The sequence below is a fragment of the Chamaea fasciata genome, unplaced genomic scaffold (genome assembly GCF_029207755.1).
Source record: "Chamaea fasciata isolate MVZ Bird 193981 ecotype frontalis unplaced genomic scaffold, bChaFas1.0.hap1 SCAF_2, whole genome shotgun sequence".
In the NCBI taxonomy this organism is placed as follows: Eukaryota; Metazoa; Chordata; class Aves; order Passeriformes; family Sylviidae; genus Chamaea; species Chamaea fasciata.
Genome location: NW_027094087.1, coordinates 98,584,383 through 98,606,740, shown reverse-complemented (window position 1 = coordinate 98,606,740; position 22,358 = coordinate 98,584,383). Strand labels below are relative to the sequence as shown.

The following is a 22,358-nucleotide window of genomic DNA, read 5'->3' as shown; positions in this document are numbered from 1 at the left end:
AGCTATCTCCGTCCCAGTTCCATCTGTCTCCCACTGAAGAGAGAAAGGAAGGTGCTTCCCAGCTTCAGAGTGGGGCTGGACCCCAAGAAGCTGCAGGAATTATCCAACACTCTGCAGGGCATGGCTGACACCATGGACACAGGACTGTGCTATAGTATAGCCTGCTGGATGTGAAAAAGGGAGGACAGAGCAATAACTGCACACCAGAGACTGAAATTTCTTTAAATTATCTAACAATATTCTCTTTGAAACATCACACACACATTAAAAAAAAAAAAAAAAAAAAAAAAAAAAAAAAAAAAAAAAAAAAAAAAAAAAAAAAAAAAAGAGGAGTAAATGCATCTTCCAGGTAAAGCCACTTTAGAAAAGGAATAAAATCTTTCTTTTTAGCATGGGCAGTGTCTATTGATATATTTTGATCTTTCTTCTCAAATGGTGTATTTCCACCTTTGAAAAATACAATGCCATGAATACAAAATCAGTTAGCAGACTGGTGAAGCCAATAGTTCTTGGGGTTTTTTTCCCAAGGCCATATGAAGTATTGGCATACTCATCATGTGTCATTTTGTGCAATCATATGGTGTAGTTACCTTGTATTTCCTATTCCTGACAAATCATTCTTTCTGTACAATAAATTTAAGACAGGATGTAGCATTTCCTCTTCACTCTGCTTGAGCAGGGAGCTTGGACCAGATGACCCACTGTGGCCTCTTCCAATCTTACCCATTCTGTGATCCTGTGATTCAAAAGCCCTCAACTTCTCTAAGAATAGTATGACTATTTTGCAGACAAAGAAAGAGAAGTCTGAATGATAGCTTAAGGCACTTTTTCGAACAGAGCAGGTTACAGCTGAGAAAACAAAGGCTTGTGATTTGGACAGATAATGGTGCTGGTGCTCATCTTGGGAGCAAACTGTGAGGTTTTCTTGTGCATTGATGATGCAGGGACAGACTGACCTCTGCCACTGAGCATCAAGTAACACTAATTGAAATTATAACTGGGGTCAAAAGTCCACTTTTACACATTGGTAGTCAACTGCATGTTGTAAAACTTCTAAGATGACAATAATGTCTGGAAATGTCTCATATCTCAGGAGTTCAAGCCTAGCTCAGACCACTGCAGAAATTGTTAACAAAGTATAGAAGTGAAATGCTAAATTATGTGGAAACTGGAGGTTCTGATGGCCCCGCCCGAGAACTGTGTTGAGTTCATGCCCTGTAAATCATGTTAGAGCAGAACTAAGACTGAACAGAGCCTTAGTCCCCTGTGGAAACAGATAGAAACGATAGAAAAATGATAGGGAAAAAGTGAAATTTCCTCTGCTCATTATTTATTATGACTGTGGCATTGCACCAGGGCACTGCTGGGTTTTCTCATTGCCCTGATCCTGAGAAATGCTGGGGAGGAACAGGTTTGGGACACCACCTCTCCCATCAGCTCAGACACATCTTTAACACTGTGTGTAAATAGTAATTTGTGGTTCTTGCAATTCTTCAGTCTGGTTGCCTCTCTCTGGTAAAAAGATTATGGCTGAACTGCCAACAAGAACGTGCTCTGCAGTAGTGTTCGAGACCACGAGGTGCCTCACACCACCCAATGCCATGGGCAGGGTCAGTGCTGTTTGGTCAGATTTCAGAGAAGCCAGGAACACCCACAGTCTGTGCTTGAGCTGTCACAGGAATAAACCTGCAACACCAAACATCAGCTTCTCATCACTTGTATTCTGCACATCTTTGCTCTTTTCCTTGGTCCCCCTTTATATAGTTAGTCTTCTTCTGTCTTCAAGAAATTGGTCTTGAATAAGGATTCACAACTGATTAAATATTAAACAATTAATTAAGTTAATATTAACAATTACAATTGATTAAGTATGAAACAATTGAAGCATTGTTTTCTCCCTTGAAAATCAATCAGACTTTCAAGGAAACTTTCTACAGTCAAAGGGAGAAGAAATATTCCTGCCCCACAAAAACCTTAGGGCTCTCTGTGCTCAGCCCTCAGAAGTTACCACTGCCCTACCATCTCAGCTCACCTCAGTGCCCTTCATTTGGCTTGTAAATAAAACAAGCTCATATTGGTAGAAATCAAATAAATAATACCGATATTTGGGATGTTTCTTGTGTATGAACCAAAGAAAGTAATCAACAGATTGGTGCAGCCATGGTGATCAGTTTACAAAGCTGACAAATAAGGATTGATGTCTCTGCTACAAGGAAGCAGCTTCTTATTGCTAAGTAATTGAAAGACATTTATCACACAGAAACACCCCCACACATGAGCTGAGCTCAGTGCAAATTGAGAATTATATGTGGCTGCATTAAGACATGGGTAAAAACATCCTGTCAGCCATTGCAGATAGATGACAATGTCAGTCTCGGGTCTCGTTTACAATGAGAAGATTTTGCCTCTTCCTTCCCAGTGAATTCAACAGATAATATTTCTTTAATGTCATTAGATGCTCACTTGAATATTTGGACTCTAAGTGGCAAATTTTTCAGAGAGTTTGGATAAAAGCAATCACTAGGGAGAAAAAATTGAGAAAGATTGCATGTTTGCAAGAACCACCAGCCTGATCTTTGAGCAATGTCATTAAATTCATAAAGAGAGTCAAATGCTGATATTGACCAAAGAAGCATTTATATTTAAGATTCACTTGAAATCAGAATTCAATGCGGTATGTATCTGAGCACAGCCAGAGTGCCTACTTCTGCAAGGCCAGCTTTCCTGCTGTAATCATTCTTTTCTGATTTTTTTTTTTTTTTTTTTTTTTTTTTTTTTTTGGTTAACTCAGCTTTAGAAAACTCTTTTTGTTTGTAGATCCAAAAGTTCTTTAGTTGCCTCAGGTAAAAAGTAATCTTCATTCAGCTCAGCCACAGCCATGCAGGTTCAGTTACTACATCTGCCATCCAGTTAGGAAGAATTGCAACAAATTGCATTATTCATTGACCTTTGAAGAGTTAACTGACTCAGTGCATGACTGTTATCAAATAACAAGTCAGGATTTCATTTTTGTAGCAATAGGAACAAATCTCTTCCTTCCAAGTAAAGCAGGTAAGGATCACAGAAGTGGCACATGGCAGAGTAGCTGCTATGATCAATACTAAGAACATGTGCACCTATACATACATGTTCAGGGATTATTTCTTCATTGGATAGCGTAAAAATTGTGTTAAAACTCTAGTGACTTCAGAACATTCTAGAACACCTTTTCTGTGCTGTACTTCCTGCTATAGTCACAACTAAGTGAACCACTAAAAGTAATAGAATTCACTGAACCAAACAACAAAAACCTAAGATTATAAAAGGATGCCTAGGGCAATATGTTTTTTTTCTTCCACTTTTGGTCTCTGCTGTTTGTGAAAAAAGAGTTAATTTTCATCATTCTCTAAGATTGTACTCCTAAATTCTGGATTTCCTAGGACTTTCAGCAATGTAATCCGGTGGGGAAAGGCATTTGTTTATTTTCGTGACTGCCAGTCTCTCTAGATTAGAGATGGGTAAATCAGAGTAAATCTTTGGTCAAAAAAAATTTCCTTATCAATAATAAATATAAGAACAGACTAAGAAACTGGGAATGGGATGGGTCATTACATTGGTCAGTAACTCCATATGCTCCTTTCTTGACTGTTACCTGATCAGTTACTATTACTGAGCAACTTATCATTCTTATCTTAGCATATCTTCTGGCTCTGGATTCTGAATTGCTTCTTTCATCTGATTAAAATGGAAGGGAAAAAATGCTTTATATTTGGATAATTTAAACGATTTGTAACTGACATTAATGGTATAATAAATGGATCTGTATATACAGCCCATGAAAATTATATCTTTTCTATTTCTTCTCTTTCTATCTTTGAAAAAAAAAAGTTTTAAAATGAAAAATAAAAATATCTGTAAAAACAGGTCTTGAAGCTGAGCTGATGTCAAAGAAAACATAGGCTCTGGCAGGATAGCACGGTCCAATTCCAATTTTAAGTGTGAGTGAGTCACATTTCATGTGTAGTAAAGCACTTAAGGAAATGCAGAATTGAAAGAGGATGTACAATGGCAATAATAGAATATGGCAAAGGTGAGAACGTACGTTGAAAGAAATTGATGGTCTGAATATTAATAAACATAAAGAAAGAAAATGGGATAAAGAGAGCAGGTTAGAGGAAAGGATATGGAATTCAAATTAAGGAGAATGAACAGCAGCATTTAGCAAGATTCTCGCAAAGATTTCTTTTTTTAATTTAGCTGAATCAGTTTCCATATTCTAGAGGGATCAGCGCTGCCACATTAATGTAAATGTACTTACCACACCCCCAAATTAGCTCGAGCCTGTAAGCTCAGGACCTGGGATCAACATTGCCTTTGGTGAAACACAGGTTGCATGCCCAGACCTCTGTTATTCACCTCACTTGGGATGGTAGAGAAAGCCAAGTGATCCATACTTTCCTGTGGACTCTTCCAGCCAAGGACCTGTCTGACCCACTCTTGGGTCTCACTAACCAGCTGCACACCATCAGCCTGCTCCAGCTCTTTTGGTAAAAGCCCTGGGCCTGAGGGCTCCTGAAGCACCAGGCTTTGGGCTGCACAGACCTGCACAATTTGAAACTTCTGGCATGTACCTTCTTCCCTGTTTTTCCTATTCACATTTGCTGAAATGTAATGATCTTTTTATCCTCTTTTCTGTAGTACTTCCTAATCAAGATCTCCCTGTCCTTTCCAGACAGAGATGTCTGACCAATTGACACTGTTAAGTAAATTATGCTTTCAATCCCTTTGTGAAAGACCAGCCCTTGGAAAAAAAAAAAAAAAAAAAAAAAAAAAAAGAAAAAGAAAAGAAAAAAAAAAAAAAGGGCAGGAAAAATCTGCAGAGGAACACATCATTGCAGGCTCCCTTTTGTGTTCATGTGGAACCAGCAGGGACACCTGCAAGGACTGGAACCAGCAGGGACACCTGCTAGGACTCACAAGACTACTTAAGCACAGAAGAGACAGAGTCACTTTTCATGCTCATTTTCTGATGCAGATTTTGATTATTGTAATGACTTGATGATGGGCTGCTGCAAAATTGTCTCCTTGGTGATTCGAAAGACAAAAAGAAAACTGTTGACTTAGAGTAAAAAGTGGTTGTCCCAAATACTGAACCTTTGCTTCCAAGAAGAGTCTTGTACTAAGATTTTGTTTGCAGCTATCATGTTTTTCACATCATTTCAATTTCACCTGAGCTATAAATCCAAGAAGTTTCTGATCATACTGTTATGTTAAACTGTCTTCAGGACTCTTACACCAAGAACTTTGTTCAAAAAGTGTCATCACACATTTCACTCAGGCTGAGGAAAATAATTTTGAGTCACAATAGTTAGGAACTTAGCGCAAATAAATAATCAAAGCAATAACTAAGAACACCTTTGTTTCTCACTGAAAGATGTTTGTGCAGAAGCCTTTTAGCCATGCAGTCTCATGTATGGAGCACATCTATATTCTCTTCTCAACTTAACTTTGAGCCAAAGTACTGGACTTCCCTAACAGGAAAATTGTTTTCTGAAGTTTATTTGTTTGCTTAGCCTGACAGCCAATGCTTACTCCAATAAACTGTTCCTTTTTCCTCATCCCTTTTCTAAAACCATGGTGGCTGTATTTGTCCTCTCTGCAGCTGTAGTTAAAGTAGCCAGAGACTCTTCAAGGAACCACACACCACTGAGCACCAGCAGCACCCACAACACTCAGTCCCAGTGACAGAGGCAGTCTGGAGTACAGATGGAGAGCTCTCTGAAGGACAGCACAGGCGCCTCTCAGAAAGCTGGGCTGCTGGATGGCCCTCAAGGTTCGAAGCACTGCAGCACAAGTAAAGGGAATGGCTTTCATGCCAGTCTGATGCCACATGCTCAAGGCTTGTTGAACTCTGTTGCCCCATGGCAAGCAAAATCTTGCTGCCAGAATGACTTCATGATACTGACAGATGAATGTTCACCTTCTGAAAAGGCTGGAGACAATCAGGATGGAGATAACAGTTCTGGAGGGAGCTACTGAGGACATCACCACTGCTCAGTGAAGATTCACAGTGAAGATAGCTCATCTGGGCAGGAAGTAAGGACCAGATAACTTCTGGTTTTCTTATTTCTATTTGCAAATTTATATGGTCTTGCATATGATGAGTTGGGTGACATCCTTGCTACAAGAATGGCATTATAATTGATGGTATAGTCCCTTTACTTCTCTTTGTGCATGTGTTTGTATGTTTGTTCCTAGTTTGTGTCATATACTGTGTCTGTAAAACAGTAAATAGATGAGAACCACCTACAAGGAGGAGAGACTTCTGCATCCTTGGAGAACTGCTAATCCTGCTGAAACAGGGAAGGTTCAAAAGCCTTAATGATATGGGATCTGGAGAAACTGTACTGAGAAACTCTCAGAGATGATGGCCAGAATAATTTCCTGAAAGCCCAGAGGGGACCAAACTGAGTTTTCTGCCACTTAAAATCATTGGAATGGCTGTAATTGAGGACACAGTGGGTGGGAGAAGGGCAGTGCATGAACTTTTGCACTCCTGCTTAGTCTTATCTAGTTGTTCTGACTTTTTTTTTTCATTTAAAATAATAATAAAAAATTAACTTTTCTTGTTTTATTCATGTTCTGATGAAACGGGTCATTTTTAAGTTCAGCTAAAACTTTTAATTCCCTTGTGGCCTCTCATTGTGAGAAGAAGATAAAGGCACATCCACTTCAAAGCTCTGGCTTGGGATTGTCCCTCTTGCAAAGTCACAGACCTGGTGCCCCAGAGCCTGTTTTCTGCTGTCCCTCCGATCGTGGGGACACCTGGCATAGTCACTGCATGAGCCCGAGTTCCCCAGGCTGAGCACAGCACATGTCAGAGGTGGGAGAGGAAGGGAAAAATGGAACAGCTTTTCTGACTCTCAGGCAATTCTGGCATGCTCAGCTGACTTGTGTAACTTAAAAGAAGCTGCAAAACCGAGTCAGCCAACGCAAGAGAAGAAAACAGCCTATATATAAATAACAACCTATATAGCTTTCCCTCTGTCAGTTCCATAAGTAGCTGGAGAAGAACAAAGCTTTGAAGTGAGTCATGTTACCCCCCACCCCCAGTCTTTCTCTCTTTCTTAAAGTTCTAAGAAAGCTCAGAAAACACACTGGTCAGAATTTTAAGTCATGAAGATCAGGGTCAAACTATAACTCTTTCAGGAGGTTTTAATGAACTGCCTAAGCCAGGAATTCTACCTGCATAATTGGAGATGAACATGTATCTTTCCAGAATCATTCTGTGGGCATTTGCCTCGCTGGTAAATCCAGGGCAATAGTGGCTCACCACCAGGATTCTTTCCAGCACTAAATTTTCTTACAACATTGGTCTGTTCCTGCTACTAACTTAAATGTAGGAATTGACACCTACATCATTTATATCCACGTGGTTATTACAACCTTCATTTTCATCATGACTCAGCACATATTACACAGATTTGACTCCATTTAGATCAAAAGAAGAGTCTGCTGGTCCTGTACAGAAGCCTGGATTGTATTGCCACATTACCCAGTATTCACATTCAGTATAAACAAACAAATCTTTTGAAAAATCCTACCTCTTAATAACTCTAACCCCACTATGAAGTCTCTGAGGAGAGTCACATGTGGCTAGAAATACAAAGAGACACACTTTGTATTATATTTAAGAGGTCTCTTTCAGTTTGATAAGTTATTAATAGATGTCAGAAATTTCAGTTACACTTGCTCCATCATTACTTAGAACTGTGGGGAAGTAGTTGCCTGGCTGGTGAACCCTGTTGTATGTTTCTCACATGAACTGACATTTAATCACTTGAAGTTTGGGTGGAGATAGAAAATAAAACAAACAAGAGAAAAATTAGAGAAGTCTTTTGCATGGAACATCACAAGTTAGCAGAGAGTATATTGCATCTAATGAGACTCAAAGACTAGGGAGTATTTCAAATTACAATTATTTCAAATTATATGTATTTCAAAAATGGAGTATTTTTCTGCCTCTTTCCTCTGAACGATCTTAATGACAAGTCTTAAAGAGGCTAATCCACCTGCTTCTCAATGACTGTGCAATGTAGGGAAATATTCTTAGCTCCATTTTACAAATGGGGAAATTAAGGTGTGTATATGGGTAGGTATATAGCCCAGGTTTTCAGGAGGCGCCAGTGGCAGAACTCTGAACAAAATCTTAATCCATGTTTTAGAGTTAAGATCATCCTTCCTGAATCCACATTGCTGACTGTTCCACAGAACTATCTAAACCCACAAGAATTTTCTTGAGGAGACGCTGCATCACCAACATTCCACAAATGACATTTTGCAAAAAATGCGTATCTGTATCACAGTCAGACACATCAGGAGAAAGGGAGATGGGAAGGGAAAAAATGTGCAATTATAGTGCCCACTCCTTCTTGGCTGTTGCTGTCAGCTTGGTTTTGGATGTAATAAAAAGCAGTGAAGAGAAATTAAAACAGATTTAGGTTTTTTCAGAGTAGGACATACTCATTGATAAAGGTGAGGGGAGGGCAAGGGAGATGTTCCAGCACATGCAGCTGCAGGGGTGATTTTTGCTTAAGTCGTCAATACAATGTTTATTTTGTAAACATATTTGTCAATTTTGCAGCACTTACTCTGCCTAAAGCTTACATTGAACCTAATATAATTTCAGCAACCATGACTTTGATCGATTGCATATCAGGAAGCCTAAGTGCAGAAAACTCCCACACAAAAACACTTTAAAGTATGGAAATTAAAATTTAAAGGTTGCTTTTTTAACATGCTTTGTGTGCCAGAGCAGCCCAGCCCCAGTCTGAACTGTGGGGGCAGAAAGGAGGAAGGGCACCACAGCCACTCAATCCTAGTCACACAGGACATGTCCCAGGTACAAATTACATTAAGTGGTGTTAAGGTGGGAGGGGAGCAAAAGAACAGAGCTGGCAGAGCTTCCTCTTTCTAACAAACCCACATCTGTTTAACATCCCCAGCTGCCAACTAACTGCAGAAGGGCTTAGAAAAAGCCACAAGTGGGGCCAGGTTCTCCAACAAATATGCTCACCACATTCCTTTTCATGCACATCCCATCAAAATCCAGCAGTGCCATTCAGTCAACATTAATATGCTTTTACTAGAGGAAGGGGTGCACAAAGCAGTCTCAAGCGAAAGCTCCTTATCCTTAGTGAATACTGTCAGAGCTGCCCTGCACGTTTGGCAGCAGAATTCCTGCACAGAATGGTCTCCACAGACGATCTGCTGAGCTCTTGGGAAGCTCTCTGCATTCTTATCTGAGGGCTGTTATTTTTTGAGTACTCCTCAATATATCTTCAGAAAGGCTGAAAGTCAACATTCCTCTTGGCACTGGTGTTGCCATGGAGCAGGTGCATTGGCACTGATTTTCCATTGCTACAATAAAACCTTACAATCTCTTTCCTGAGGAAAATAATCCACTTTTACAGGGCAGGTGAGTTCTCATAACTGCATTAGGTCCAATGGCCTGTAAAGTAATTTGCTGTATCATAGTATGTTCTTTCTTTCCACTCGATTCAAGCCATGTTCCCCTCTTGGCCTTAACAATCCAGTTCTCCTAAATATTTACTCTTTTATTTTTCACCCAGTAGCTGTACAAAGGGATAAAAATTAGGGGGCAGAGTTTATTTCATCTTTCCTCCCCATCCAGTCCCTTTGATCACAGATAGAGAAAAGATCTAAGTGCTTAAGTCCAAACACTTTGCCCTTGTTCAGCTGCTGCTCAACTCTGGAGATAACTTAAATTCGGTTTAAGTTTCAGGGTTTACCTTCAACATTTACTGGGCAGCTGAGTTCTGCTCATGCCCAGAATCCCCCCTTCTATGTGCAAGGAGGTATCTAGCTCCAAACCAGGTGAAACATGATTTGGTAGCTGCAATAAGGACATATAAGGACTGTGCACAAGAGTCTATTCAGAGTCCACCAAGCACATATGGACAGCCTTGGGTCCTTTAAAGAAATGCCTCAGTAACTGTGGGAATAGAAAAACAAGATCATCCAGTCTTTCTGTTGGAAGATTCATGGTTATGGCACTCATCAAGGTAGAGAGAAATACACCTCAAATGCCTTTTCAAGCCTGATAGGATATTAGTGCTTCTCTTCAACCTCCCAGAATATGAATAGTAGGCCACAAGCAAGGATGGGATGAGAAGGGGTTTTAAAGCTCAAATGGGAACTGTTCAGCTGCACAGAGAAGAAAGGAAAAATCCTGAATTTTGTTTCAATGAAGAGCAGAAAAGGAGCTATGCCTTAGTTGGCTGTTGTATATTGTCACTCACTGGCTAGAGTGAAGAAGCAGTTTATTTTGTTGGTAAATTATTTGCTCTCTCTTCAAGCTGCTGTCCAAGGAAAGGTCCTTAGCTATGTGAATGATGGGAGGAGGATTCAACTCACCATCTGAACAGATAGGGAGCTCCAGGGGAGACTTCAACCCATCTGCTTTAGAGGTTGATTTGCCATAGGGATGAATTGTCTCTCTGGAAGTGTCCATTTCTGCCCACTGAAGAGGGAATTATGATAAAGGATACCTGCTGGCCAAATCGATTTGAAAAACCAGGTCATGCATTCAAAGGGGGAGGAAGGGGAGGATAGATATATAGGGGAGAAAAACCAATTAAGTTAACTTGGGGTTCAATTCAGTAACTACAAAGGCATAGGGTTCCCTGATTCATTCTGCCCCCCTTTTTGCGGTGAACAGTTTTTTAATTGGAAGAGAAGTTCCTATTTTTTATACTGGTTTGTCTATTTATCTCCAAGGCTTAACAGAGACAAACATTATTAAAACACATTTTGGAAAAGCCTTTCAACACTGCCATTTATTTTAAATATTATTGTTTAATCACTGATTTCCCTCTGGTAATTATGCTATCTTTAGGCTTTGGAGTTTTTTAATTGGTGTTTTCCTGTGGCTTGGGTGTGATTCCTGCAGAAGCCTTGTAATAACCAAATAACTAGGACAGTCTAATCTAATAATTTGTGCATGCATATGATGTTCAGGGGGATTATTAAAGTTATTTTCTCACTAAAGTGTTATCAGCTTAGAAAGCCGAGCTGTTCCAGGCCGATGGCTTTTTATTGCAAAAATTTTTAATACTGTCGTAAGCACCAGACTGCAGTTGCACAAGTTAATGTCATTTATTTCATTGATTTTGCCTTTTGAAATGAACCTTGCTCGTCCCTATTTTGCTTAAAAATATCCTAACAACCTAACCAATTTTGCTCAAATGGCAAATGTTTTCTGAAACTGAAACTGGAGTATTTGTTTAGACTAAAAATGTTGGATAGGCTTTAGTTTGACAGGACTTGTTATTAGCTTAGGACATGAAGCCTTGAGAATTTCTTCTGCTATAATAACATTTTATTTTAGGCCCCCAGCACAACTAATTTAAATGGTTCCAGGGGTAGAACATAATCAATTTTGCAACCAAGATGGAAGTCAGTTCTTTAGTAGTAATTTCCCTGCAGGATAAAAGTGATAACAAAACAAACAAGAAAAAAAAATCATTAATACATTTAGCATTACTCAGACTTTTTTGTTCTGCTGGCGTAGTCTAAATTTCAAAGCCACCTCCCACACATATACTTATATATAACATTTAGAAATACAATACTTCCTTAGATGTGGCATTCATTGTCATACAGTTTCTTCCTAGATATGGAGTATTTTGCTACAGAAATCAAGACTACATCAGTATTTTTCTGCACTGATGATTCATCCTGGACACTGAAAGACAGAACTGGTATATGATAAAACAGGAGCACAAGCAAAGGGAAAGAGATAAAGATATGGGCAGACAAATGTCAAATACTATTCAGTTGCTTGGGCCACGATATGCACAATATGTCATGACTCTGCAGTTATACATGCCTCATATTTTGCGTTTGAATGATAATCCTTCTTGGTGTAATTGTAGCAAATAAGTCATGCTGCAATTAACATTGTATCCATTATCCTTTCAGTGAATCATTTTAAGATTTTTTTTTTTTTTAAGTTTCAGAACCCACCCTAGGAAAGCTTTGTTTAATCAGCTAGAGAGACCACAGCAAACTGTGACAAGCCTTTCTTAGATTCTCTGAGGAGACAAAGGCCTAACCTGCTGTTCATATATCATTGTTACTTGGCTTTGATGATTGCAGAAATGATTACTGCAGAAAAGTTCAAATGAAGCATTGCTTTCTAACATTAAGTAGCAGCTGAAATGTTGGCCCATTCTTTTGAGAGTGTTTGTTTAACAAAGTCTCTTCTTAAATAAGGTCAGTAGCAAATGTGGTAGGGAAAATGAAGGTATCCTCTGGTCCCTGGGAGCTCTGGGGATGTGGGGACTGGTTGCCCTGACCAGTCTCACTTGAGCCCCCAGGCCAGTTTGGGCTGTGTCATACACAGGCCATGGTCAGCCAGGTCTCCTGCGTGGACCTTTGACCCGTGACCTGTGTTACAGCTGGCCCTGCCACCAACCTGGCCTCCAGCTGTCCTTGACCCATCGGCTACACAGATTCATGTATTAGTATGCTCAAAACAACAACATTCAAACCATCAGATTGTCTAATTAGTTGGTTTTGATGGGGTTTAAGATGGATTGCACTAAAATCAGAATGAAATTCAAGAGAAGAAAAGGAGTCAGGATGATATGATTTTGATCATGTGAAACATACAAGCGGTAGTGATGAACATTTATACCACTTGCAACATTCACAGGAACGTGTATTTTATGTATATATATATAATGGGAAATCATTGCTTTTACTGAACAGTTCAACTATTTCATAAAAGGGGAATATCAGAAATTTGTTAAGAATATGAACATCATCTTTTTAGAACAATATTCTTTCTGACTACTTCCAAGTAGTCATTGGTCACAAATCTAGGGTAGAATATAAGAAGTTCCAAAACAGGGCTATTTTCAAAACTTATTTGTGTTTTCCAGTGACCTTACTGTCACAGAAATTTCTACTGCCAGGTAGAAGCTTTTTTTTTTACTTCTTTACTGAGCTTCAGCACAGCAGAAATTCTTCCCTTAACTCATGTGAGCCTGACAGAAATTACATGTGTGAAAAGATATCTTAACTGCAATTTGTAAGAATCTGGTGTAGCTTCTTTACCTGATCTTACATTTTCTGGCTCACTGAAGTTCCCTTTCAATCAATACCAATGTCATTTCTAGACTCATCTTCATTTACAACTAATGGCAGAACCTCCTCTCTCATTTTCTATCTTTTAGCAGTGGCACAATGTCCATGATTTTTGGATACTGATTGTTTTGTACAACACTAGACATGTCTGCTTTGAGAAATGCAACATAATATACACATCACTTCTCTGGTCCTGCTCAGACAAGTGAAACAGCATAATGCTACATCTGAGGAGCCTGGTGCTATGGTAACCTGCCTCATGAAGCATCCCTAGGAAGCCCCTGATCTGCAGCAGATGGGAATCAGCTAAAGTCTCCAGCAACACACAGTCTCCACATAAACACTCGTTGAATCCTTGAGTCAGTGCCCAGCTGCACTGCAGGACTTCAGCTTCACAGTTCACATGCTCCAAAATGGAACATGGCTAGATTTGGACAAAGGAGGAATGCTCAGCACCCGACACAAGAGATTCTAACCAAGCCAGCAAGGTGACTTCTGACAAATGGAAATAACTTCAGTTTTCCCTACGTTATTATTTCATATGTTTTCAATAAGTAATTTTTAATTCACAGTTGCATATGAATATGCAATTTCAGACCGTTCAATTTTCCCTGTAAAACATGTAATTTCCCTGCCAAAAGGAGATATGAAGAGCTTGAATCCCTTTTAATCTCTTTTTGGTCAACACGAGAACATGCTAAAACCCCTAAGCACATCCTGTGTCTTAGCAGCACCACAGATGAAGAAATACTCTTTAACCTTCCCCAGCCCCCAGCTGGCTCCTTCCCTTTCAAATGCTGAATTTATGGATAATGATGTCTGAGCTAGAAGAAAGCCTTGGTGCACTTCATACTCCTTGCACTGAGACACAGAGGGATGGGGACATGGAAACCACCTGATCTTGGAGACAAAGGAACTGACCATGTGTGACTGGATAGTTGGGCCACTCCCAAGTTCACCTGAGCACAGTAAAATTCCTGAGCGATCCTCAAAGGTCTTCTGCTGAAAAGGTCTTCTCTATCAAAATGAAGTCCAATGCTTCCAGACTGAGGTACTGTCTGCTGTTCTCGGGGTGTAAAGAGTAGTGAGGGAGCGTGGTCTGAGCAGGACCACACACTGTCTCCACCATGCGCACACAAATCAAGCAGGAGGCAAACAGGATTCACCTCTCACACAATTCACTCTTTTTTCCACCAATCAGAGCCAATGACCGGGTGCCTATAAGCCATGATCCTGTAAACTCTTCTTCTCTGGAGGTGCAGCAGGCCCAGGAAGTGTGTTAAACTGCTTGGAAAATCCTCTCCCAGCCCAGGTCTGCTTGTCAAGGTGAGCACATGCACTTACAAAATGCCACAGTTTCACACCAGCCACTTCCAAGAACCTGCATTCTCCCTGGGGCCCTGCAATTTTAAAACACTTGAAATGTATTTGTATCGAGTTTATCCTCTCCACTTTCACATCAAGGGAGCCTGTCAGCAATTTGCTGTGGGGGTGGGTCCTGTAAAGAAACACTAGAAAATCACCTGCCAGCATTGTCAGCTCAAGGCACAGCAACCCCTCAGGCCAAGCACAGCTTGGTGGTTCTTGCTCTCAGGCCAAGACAGAGCTGCAGTAGGGGCATGTAAAGGTGTGTGTCTATAGGGGGCTGTAGGTGCTGGCTGCACCACCTCAGCATTCAGCTTTTAGTTTTTCAGTTTTAGGCAGTGTTAAACTAGGCAAGGGACCTGTACAACGATCTTGTCTCCTGGGAATGTACAAACTGGCTTCTCTATACCACACGTCTGACCCAGAAATTTTCTAAGACCCGTTCATTGCAGCTGGCAGTATTTCAGAAATATAGCCAGGTTTCTTAGTGAGATAGTGATGGAAGACTAGAAAATTCCTGCCCTTTTGTTGCTCTGTGGAGGAGGACAAACTTGAACCTTAGTGATACCATCTATTTTGTTGTCTTGTGGAAAAATACAGCAGACAGCTCCAGGTTTAAACTTGCTCTATTCCCATCTTAAAATCACTCAGATTTTGAAAGGATTCTTTCCAAGAAACAGGCTTCATGTTACTACGGGGAAAATGTTAAGAAAGTGCTCATGAAGTAGTGTTCAAAAAAAGTTTTATGAATCTACAACACTCATGTTAAAGTTCCTTTGAAATACCAAAGTTCGTTGGCAAAATAAAAGCATTTTTCCGGTTTCTTTAAAAAAAGGGTAATCACATTGAGATTCACAGCAGGCCTTCTATTCCTTTAGGCTTTTTACATGAATGCATGCTGAATTAAAAGATCAATGATGGTGTCATTGGCACATAATTTGCAAACACTTTGTAAGATGTTTCTTGCCTTTTGTGTAAGTATTTTTGCATGACCCAAGTATTCAGTGTGGGTGAGTTGTGGGAAGAAAAAAAGTATGATAACTCTATAATCTCCGTACAAAAATAAGAGTAATAGCCCAAAACTCGTTATTCATACCTAGAAGAAGGGCAAGAACTTATTTACTCTTTACAAGATTGATTCATAGTTTTCTGTTTTCTGAAAAATGTCTCGCTGAAATTCTTGCTTCAAACATGACATTTTTACTCTGTTCTGATACTGAATTTAAAAAAAGAAGTAAAAATCTGCACATGTTAACATGATGTAATTTTGCTGGATATCATGTTTACTCACTGCCTTTCTCTGCCATGACTTTTATGTGTCTCACAGATAGCCAGACCCTGGAAAAGAGTCTATGCAAATATCCCAAAATGTTGGTCAAATTCCAGAAGACCAAAACTGGCCACAGATATGTTTTATCAACTTCAGATAAATATTAAAATAACAAGCAAGTTTCCAGTTCTCTCTCAATAACTCTGCCCTGACAGAAGACAGACTGCCAGCTCCATCATTTGGAGCACATCCATGTGTTTCATGCATACTTCCCAAAAACGGAACGTGGTTTATCACAATTTAATGGCGTGACTAACCTGACTCAACAAATAGCCAGTAATTTTCAACATTAACTGACAAGAGCCCTCTGTCACCTATTTAACCATGATTAGCTGATGATTCTGGATGTTTCGTTCCTCAGAAGAGTCAGTCAAGCAGAGCATTGTGTTAGCTAGTTTGATTTTTGGCTCCACATTCAAAGGAAAACTGATATCTAATCAAGAAAACACATACACAGTGTTTCTCTCATTTCTCTTGTGCATGTTATAAGGTTTCAAACTAACAAATTCATTTGAGACCACACTAATCAGCACACTCTTGATTATGTGAAAACATGCAACATGTTTGAATGTCGATAAAGGCAAAAAAATTCCTTGTATATGCTGCAACTTTGAGAGTACCAGTTTCTGCAGTAAAGACACCTATAACAAGGTGCCTTTATTTCTAAAGCATTGCCAACAACGAATAGGGACCATAAAAAATTTCTGGGTCAGACGTGTGGTATAGAGAAGCCAGTTTGTACATTCCCAGGAGACAAGATTGTTGTACAGGTCCCTTGCCTAGTTTAACGCTGCCTAAAACTGAAAAACTAAAAGCTGAATGCTGAGGTGGTGCAGCCAGCACCTACAGCCCCCTATAGACACACACCTTTACATGCCCCTACTGCAGCTCTGTCTTGTCCTGAGAGCAAGAACCACCAAGCTGTGCTTGGCCTGAGGGGTTGCTGTGCCTTGAGCTGACAATGCTGGCAGGTGATTTTCTAGTGTTTCTTTACAGGACCCACCCCCACAGCAAATTGCTGACAGGCTCCCTTGATGTGAAAGTGGAGAGGATAAACTCGATACAAATACATTTCAAGTGTTTTAAAATTGCAGGGCCCCAGGGAGAATGCAGGTTCTTGGAAGTGGCTGGTGTGAAACTGTGGCATTTTGTAAGTGCATGTGCTCACCTTGACAAGCAGACCTGGGCTGGAAGAGGATTTTCCAAGCAGTTTAACACACTTCCTGGGCCTGCTGCACCTCCAGGGGTTTAAGGTATCTCCCGTTATTTCTATCTCCATAGTTACTATCTCTCTACAGGACTGCATGTATTGGAGCCTGCGGTATGAAAACATAAGAAGAGTAGATGTGGAAGCCTTATGTTTGCAGTGTGTGTTAGCTCTATTGACATCCTCATAATCCATCTGCTTCTGGACCTGAGCCATGCCCTAAAATCTCAGTGAAGCTGGGAGTAGGTACTCTGAATCTGAAAACACTTGGCCAAAGGAAGGCTGGAATTCCTCATCTGTATCTATCTGTATCTGTACCTGTACCTACTCTCTCTCTGGAGTATCTCACACTGAAGAGATGCCCTAAATTAGTGGCAGGAGCTAAACAACAGGATCTAAACCCTTGAGCCCTGAATAATCACCAGGAAAATAAATTAATTTTGATGGGGATGTACTGTAAGTACTCCTCAGTGCCCAGATTAGAGACTGCTAGGCTCAGAGCCATTCCTTAGGAAGCATCTATTTCTCACTGACTGTCCAGTCTTCAAGCATCTCTACTAAGCCTTTCTTCTCTCCCAATCAATTAATTAATTTCCACAATGGAAAGCAAATTGAATCAACCTGGGATCCATCTTGCCTCTTCATCTGATCACTGCACATGTAACTAACACTCTCTTATGCCTCTTTTCTCTGTTCCCCACAGCCAGGTCCCTTCCCCAGTATCTCCAGCCCATTTGCCAATTCCCTGCTCTGCATACACTCTGCTCAGGAGAAGAAGAGTCCATCAGAAAAGCTCTTGGCTTTCCAAGGAGCAATGTGGAGTGATGAGGGATGCCTCCAAATGGAATTTACCTGCTGTCTCCTTCTAGCCCCTGCAGCTGAGACTACACATTTGCCTTCCTCATCTGGCTTCACCTTTGTAATAGCCTACAGCAGATGTTTGATATTTCACTCAGCACTAACTAGAGATGCATGTTATTTTAATTTCCATTAGTGAATCCCTGACACTTTCAAAGTCTTTTTCTCATGTATTTTACAACTCAGCTCATATTGAACACAATTAAATGATCGATCTCACAGTTGCTGTTCAAAATGGGTACTGAACGTGGATTTTCTCTTTCTGAAAAAAAATGGAATTAAACTGACCGTGCAGTCTACACAAGAGTTGCCTTGACTGCACAGTTTGTTAATACTAAACCTGCAGAAGATAATGGTGGCAGATCTTCAGTCAGGGCCACTTCAGGATATTTTTCCAGGACCATCCAGAAGTAATCTCATCAATATTGAGGAAGGACTTAATTTTTAGCAGCTGAGACTTTAAATCTCCTGCAATTCAGCAGAATGCAAACAAATAACAGCAGAGGAGTTCCTGCAGCCATGATGGGCTACAGATTTAAAAGGAAATGGGACTGAGGAGATGAATTCTCTCTTATTAGGGAAGACAAGGTTCCTAAGAAGAAGAGATTGGTTTTGGAATGAGAGATCCTTTATAAGCATAATGCTGACAGGAATTATCACCATCCAACAAAGCAGCACACGTACAATAAAGGTGCCTGTTGAGCCCTTCTCCCTTTCCCTGAGGTGGTTGTCTGCTCTCACCTCTGTCATGTTTTAAGTCTGACCTAGAAAGGCTCTGGTCCCTGTCTCAGAGGCTGCCTCACCAACTCAGCTCTCGGCTGATCTGTGCTCATGGAGGAGGCAGGGAGGATGTCCCCAGGGCATGCAAGAACCAGATGGAAAGATGCACTGAGGTACAGGTGCCTGTGTCTTTCCCCAGTCTTGTTTTCTTGAACCCTTTGATGTCAACAAGCCAGTATTCCCACATCCTCCCCTACTTTAGCTTAGTGGAGAGGCTGCTGGAAAGGGGTGGCTACACAGTGAACATAGGCAGGGACTGGGGTGGTCCAGAGAAGTTTCTGAGCTGAAATGGCAACGTGTCAGGAAGGGAACTGGAAGGCAACTTCAGTGAGGCAAAAGAGAGCTTTAGATGCAGTTGCACCTTTTCTCTGACTCTTCCTCTGATTCCCATCTTAGTTGGAGCAAGGATGAGGAGACGGGAAAACGCTCTGTGGCCAGAGGGTGGAAGGCATGGCAAAGAGAAAACAACGAAGGCTTCAAATGGCTTGTTAAGACCAGCTGCTGAGTGCATGGCAGATTGATTTGAATGTTTGCACATGTGAGCTAGAACAAGCTGCCTTTACTTTCAACTGGAAATATACGATCTGTTCCAAAGGCAAGGAAAATGGAAAGGAAAAGGGTTCTCTATGCCTCTTCTTGTCTGCCCTCATATTGGAAATTTTGTTTTGTCTTCCTTCAAAGTGTTTAAGTTGCATAGCACATAGGTTTAAGTCAAAAATTAAATTTATCCTGATCAGGCATGCATAAAATTAGTTTTCTTCCATTTAATAATAACAGCAAAAAAGTAAATATGCCAAAATATTAACAGCAATTTCCTTGATACAGTGGGTGGGTTAAATCTCATTAGTGACATTCTTTTCTTATAAAACCATCAGTTCAATTTGTCCATTATCCCAATATTTGCTTGAATTTCTATCCCAAAGAAAAGTTCTTTCTCACCAAGAGTTGTGTATATGCCATCTACAAGAAAACGGTCATAAAAGGCTTTAAAGAAAGTTTCTTGCAATTGAAAGAGTAAAAACAATTTCAATTTTGAGTTTCTGAATACTGTTCCTTCAACAGACTTTCAGCACAGTATCTGCCATGGCTCAATGTACCTCCAGGTATCTGCAAAACTGTTCCTCCCTTTGCCCACCCTTCTAAACACTTTCCCTGCACTCACATGCAATGTTAGAGCTTCTCCTTCTTCCAGAAAGTAGAATTTGGCTGAGTTGGGGAAGCAAAATATGAACTCCAGGGAAAGAATTTATTTTGGTTCTAAAACTCATGAAGCATCATTAAAAGCATTATTTGTAGTCAGGAAAGATTACTCAGGTGTTCTTACAGGGCTTTTCTATACATACACCATTAATATAGAGGCAAATCAGCAGCAGACATTCTGTTGGATTTTGCAATTTCTTTGAGAGGGGGCCAAGGGCAACTCGCCTTTCATTTTTTTTCTAAGACTTGCACAGTTATTAAAAATTCATGTGTGGAGTTGTCCTAATGATTTTGAAGAGGCACAAATCTGTCTGACTAACAAAAAGACGTGAGAGATGCTGTACATAATTCTTATATAAAATCTTGCCTATCTCAAGGTGTTTTCTGCCTCAGTCCTTTCAATTCGCTTCTATCAGTGTCAGCCATGGGAACTCAGCAGTTAATGTGGCTTATTTTCACACCTTTATAAAAGTCACAATCAAAAGCAGTAGGACCTCTGCCCTGAGGGCAGGGAGGGGGACTGGCACATTGCAAAATAGTTGTACTTTTTCTCTAAAAGGTGAAGTCACCAATTATTCTTGTCCCTTTGCACAAGACTTCCTTTGCCCAAGAAGTTTTAATTACTATAATCTAAACCACACTTCCTTGTGTCATCCTAGCTAATGTGCAGTAGATAAGTTGCCTTCTAAAGGATTTAATGTGAGTGGGCAGGACTGACTCCTTATGCAGGCTAAAAATATTTGCTCTCTTAATGCCATGGTAGGTTCTGTCCATAAGAGGATTAATTAAACCATGTCTGTGAACATACAGATATGGTCACCAACTGCAGAGCACATTTGCACACACCCACAGTGAAATGAATTAATGTCTCCAGAGAACTGTGTCACTTTATCTACCAGCAAACTTTTCCATATAGGCCCTCTTTGGCTTCCTCAGAAGTGGGCACAAGGGACCTCAGCCTGGTTTTGGGTTCTTTCAAGCAGGACTGAGTCCCAGCACACAGGAGACAGCAGGGAGTGCTCCAAACCTCTTCTCCTGCCTCCACACAGACCCAGAGCATGCCAAGAGATGTCTGCCAGGGAGTCCCCAAACAGCCCTCAGGAGCCTGCATCTCACTGGCAGGATTAACCCACACTTCACCAAGGAAAGAGTACCACAGAGGAGTTTATAAACCAATTGCTTCAGAATCAGGGATGCCACCAGGTGTTCTCTGCAGGACAGGGTGTCTTGGTAACCTTAGGGTGTGGTAGGGTGCTAGTAGCAACAATATCTTTTTTTTTTTTTTTTTTTCCAGTGGACATGCAATAGCAGGTTGGTCAGAGCAGAGCAGAGCAGAGGGCAGCTCCCTTGCTGTATGTCAGCTTGTGTCAACTTGAATGGGTTTGGAGTTCACAAGTAACATTCTGTGATGCAGAGCCTAGTACAGATGTGTTAACCCAACCAGTAACTAAGTACCATGCAGCTGCTCACTCACTCCCTACTCCCTGCTGTGGTATGGAGGAGAATCAGAAGGAGGTAAAACCTATGAACTGAGCTAAGAACAGTTTAATAATGGAAATAAAGTAAAGTAACACTACTGCTATAACGAATAATAATAATAGTAGTAGTAGTAGTAGCAGTAATGAAGGAATTGGAGGATAGGGGCAAGAGAGCAAGGAAGAAAACCCAGGAAAGAGAAAGGATGCACAGTACAGTTGCTCACCCCACACCAACTGACATCCAACCAGGCCCAAACAGTGACACCTCCCAGCCCACTCCCTCCTGTTTATTTCCTAGGCATGACATTGATTAAATATCCCTTTATCTAGTTCAGGACAAGTGTCCTGGCCATACTCCCTCCCAGTTTGTTTTGCACCTGGTCTCTCTCAGAGCGTGTGAAACTGAGAAAGTCCTGGACTTAATGTAAGTACTGTTTAGCAACAACTAAACTACCAGTGTGTTATCAATATCATTCTCATACTAAGTCCAAACCACAGCATTGCAACAGCTACTAGGAAGAAAAGTAACTCTATCCCAGCTTAAACCAGGACAGAACATAAGGTACATACAGAGCTGATCACTCATTTTCAAAGTGAAGTTCAGGGCTCCTCCCACCAGGGCAAGCCCAGGTCATCAGGTCCTAACAGAATCAGGGAAAAGCAGGCACCAGCTGAACATCTTACTTCCCAGTTACTGCCTACTCAAGGAGATAGGAACAGTGCCAAAAGACCAGGACAGGAGAAAGGAAGAAGGAAGGGGCAAGGTTTTTCTCTACTACACAAATAACAACAGACTTTTACTGAAACACATTTCAAGAAGCAGCTTCCTGTCTTTAGCTCTAGGCAGTGCAAGAAGTTAATTCCAAATCTTTAGTGTACCTGAAGCACTGCTGGCACTGGCACATGACCGTGTCTCTCCTGTCTCTGACAGTGCTTACAGGACATACTGGGCTGGGGAGACATTCTGTCTCTGGGACCTGTTCCCAAG

The 22,358-nt window shown here is 40.7% G+C and overlaps 1 protein-coding gene and 1 long non-coding RNA gene across 5 annotated transcripts in view; one reads left to right on the top strand and one right to left on the bottom strand.

Moving 5' to 3' along the window:
- GLRA2 (glycine receptor alpha 2) overlaps positions 1–22,358 on the bottom strand; it is a 129,212-nt gene that overhangs the window by 33,287 nt on the left and 73,567 nt on the right. The window lies entirely within an intron of this gene.
- On the top strand, positions 16,955–19,739 carry LOC136286084 (uncharacterized). Its single transcript, XR_010719742.1, has 3 exons — positions 16,955–17,100; positions 17,758–18,805; positions 19,089–19,739. It is a non-coding gene; the product is annotated as an uncharacterized lncRNA (long non-coding RNA).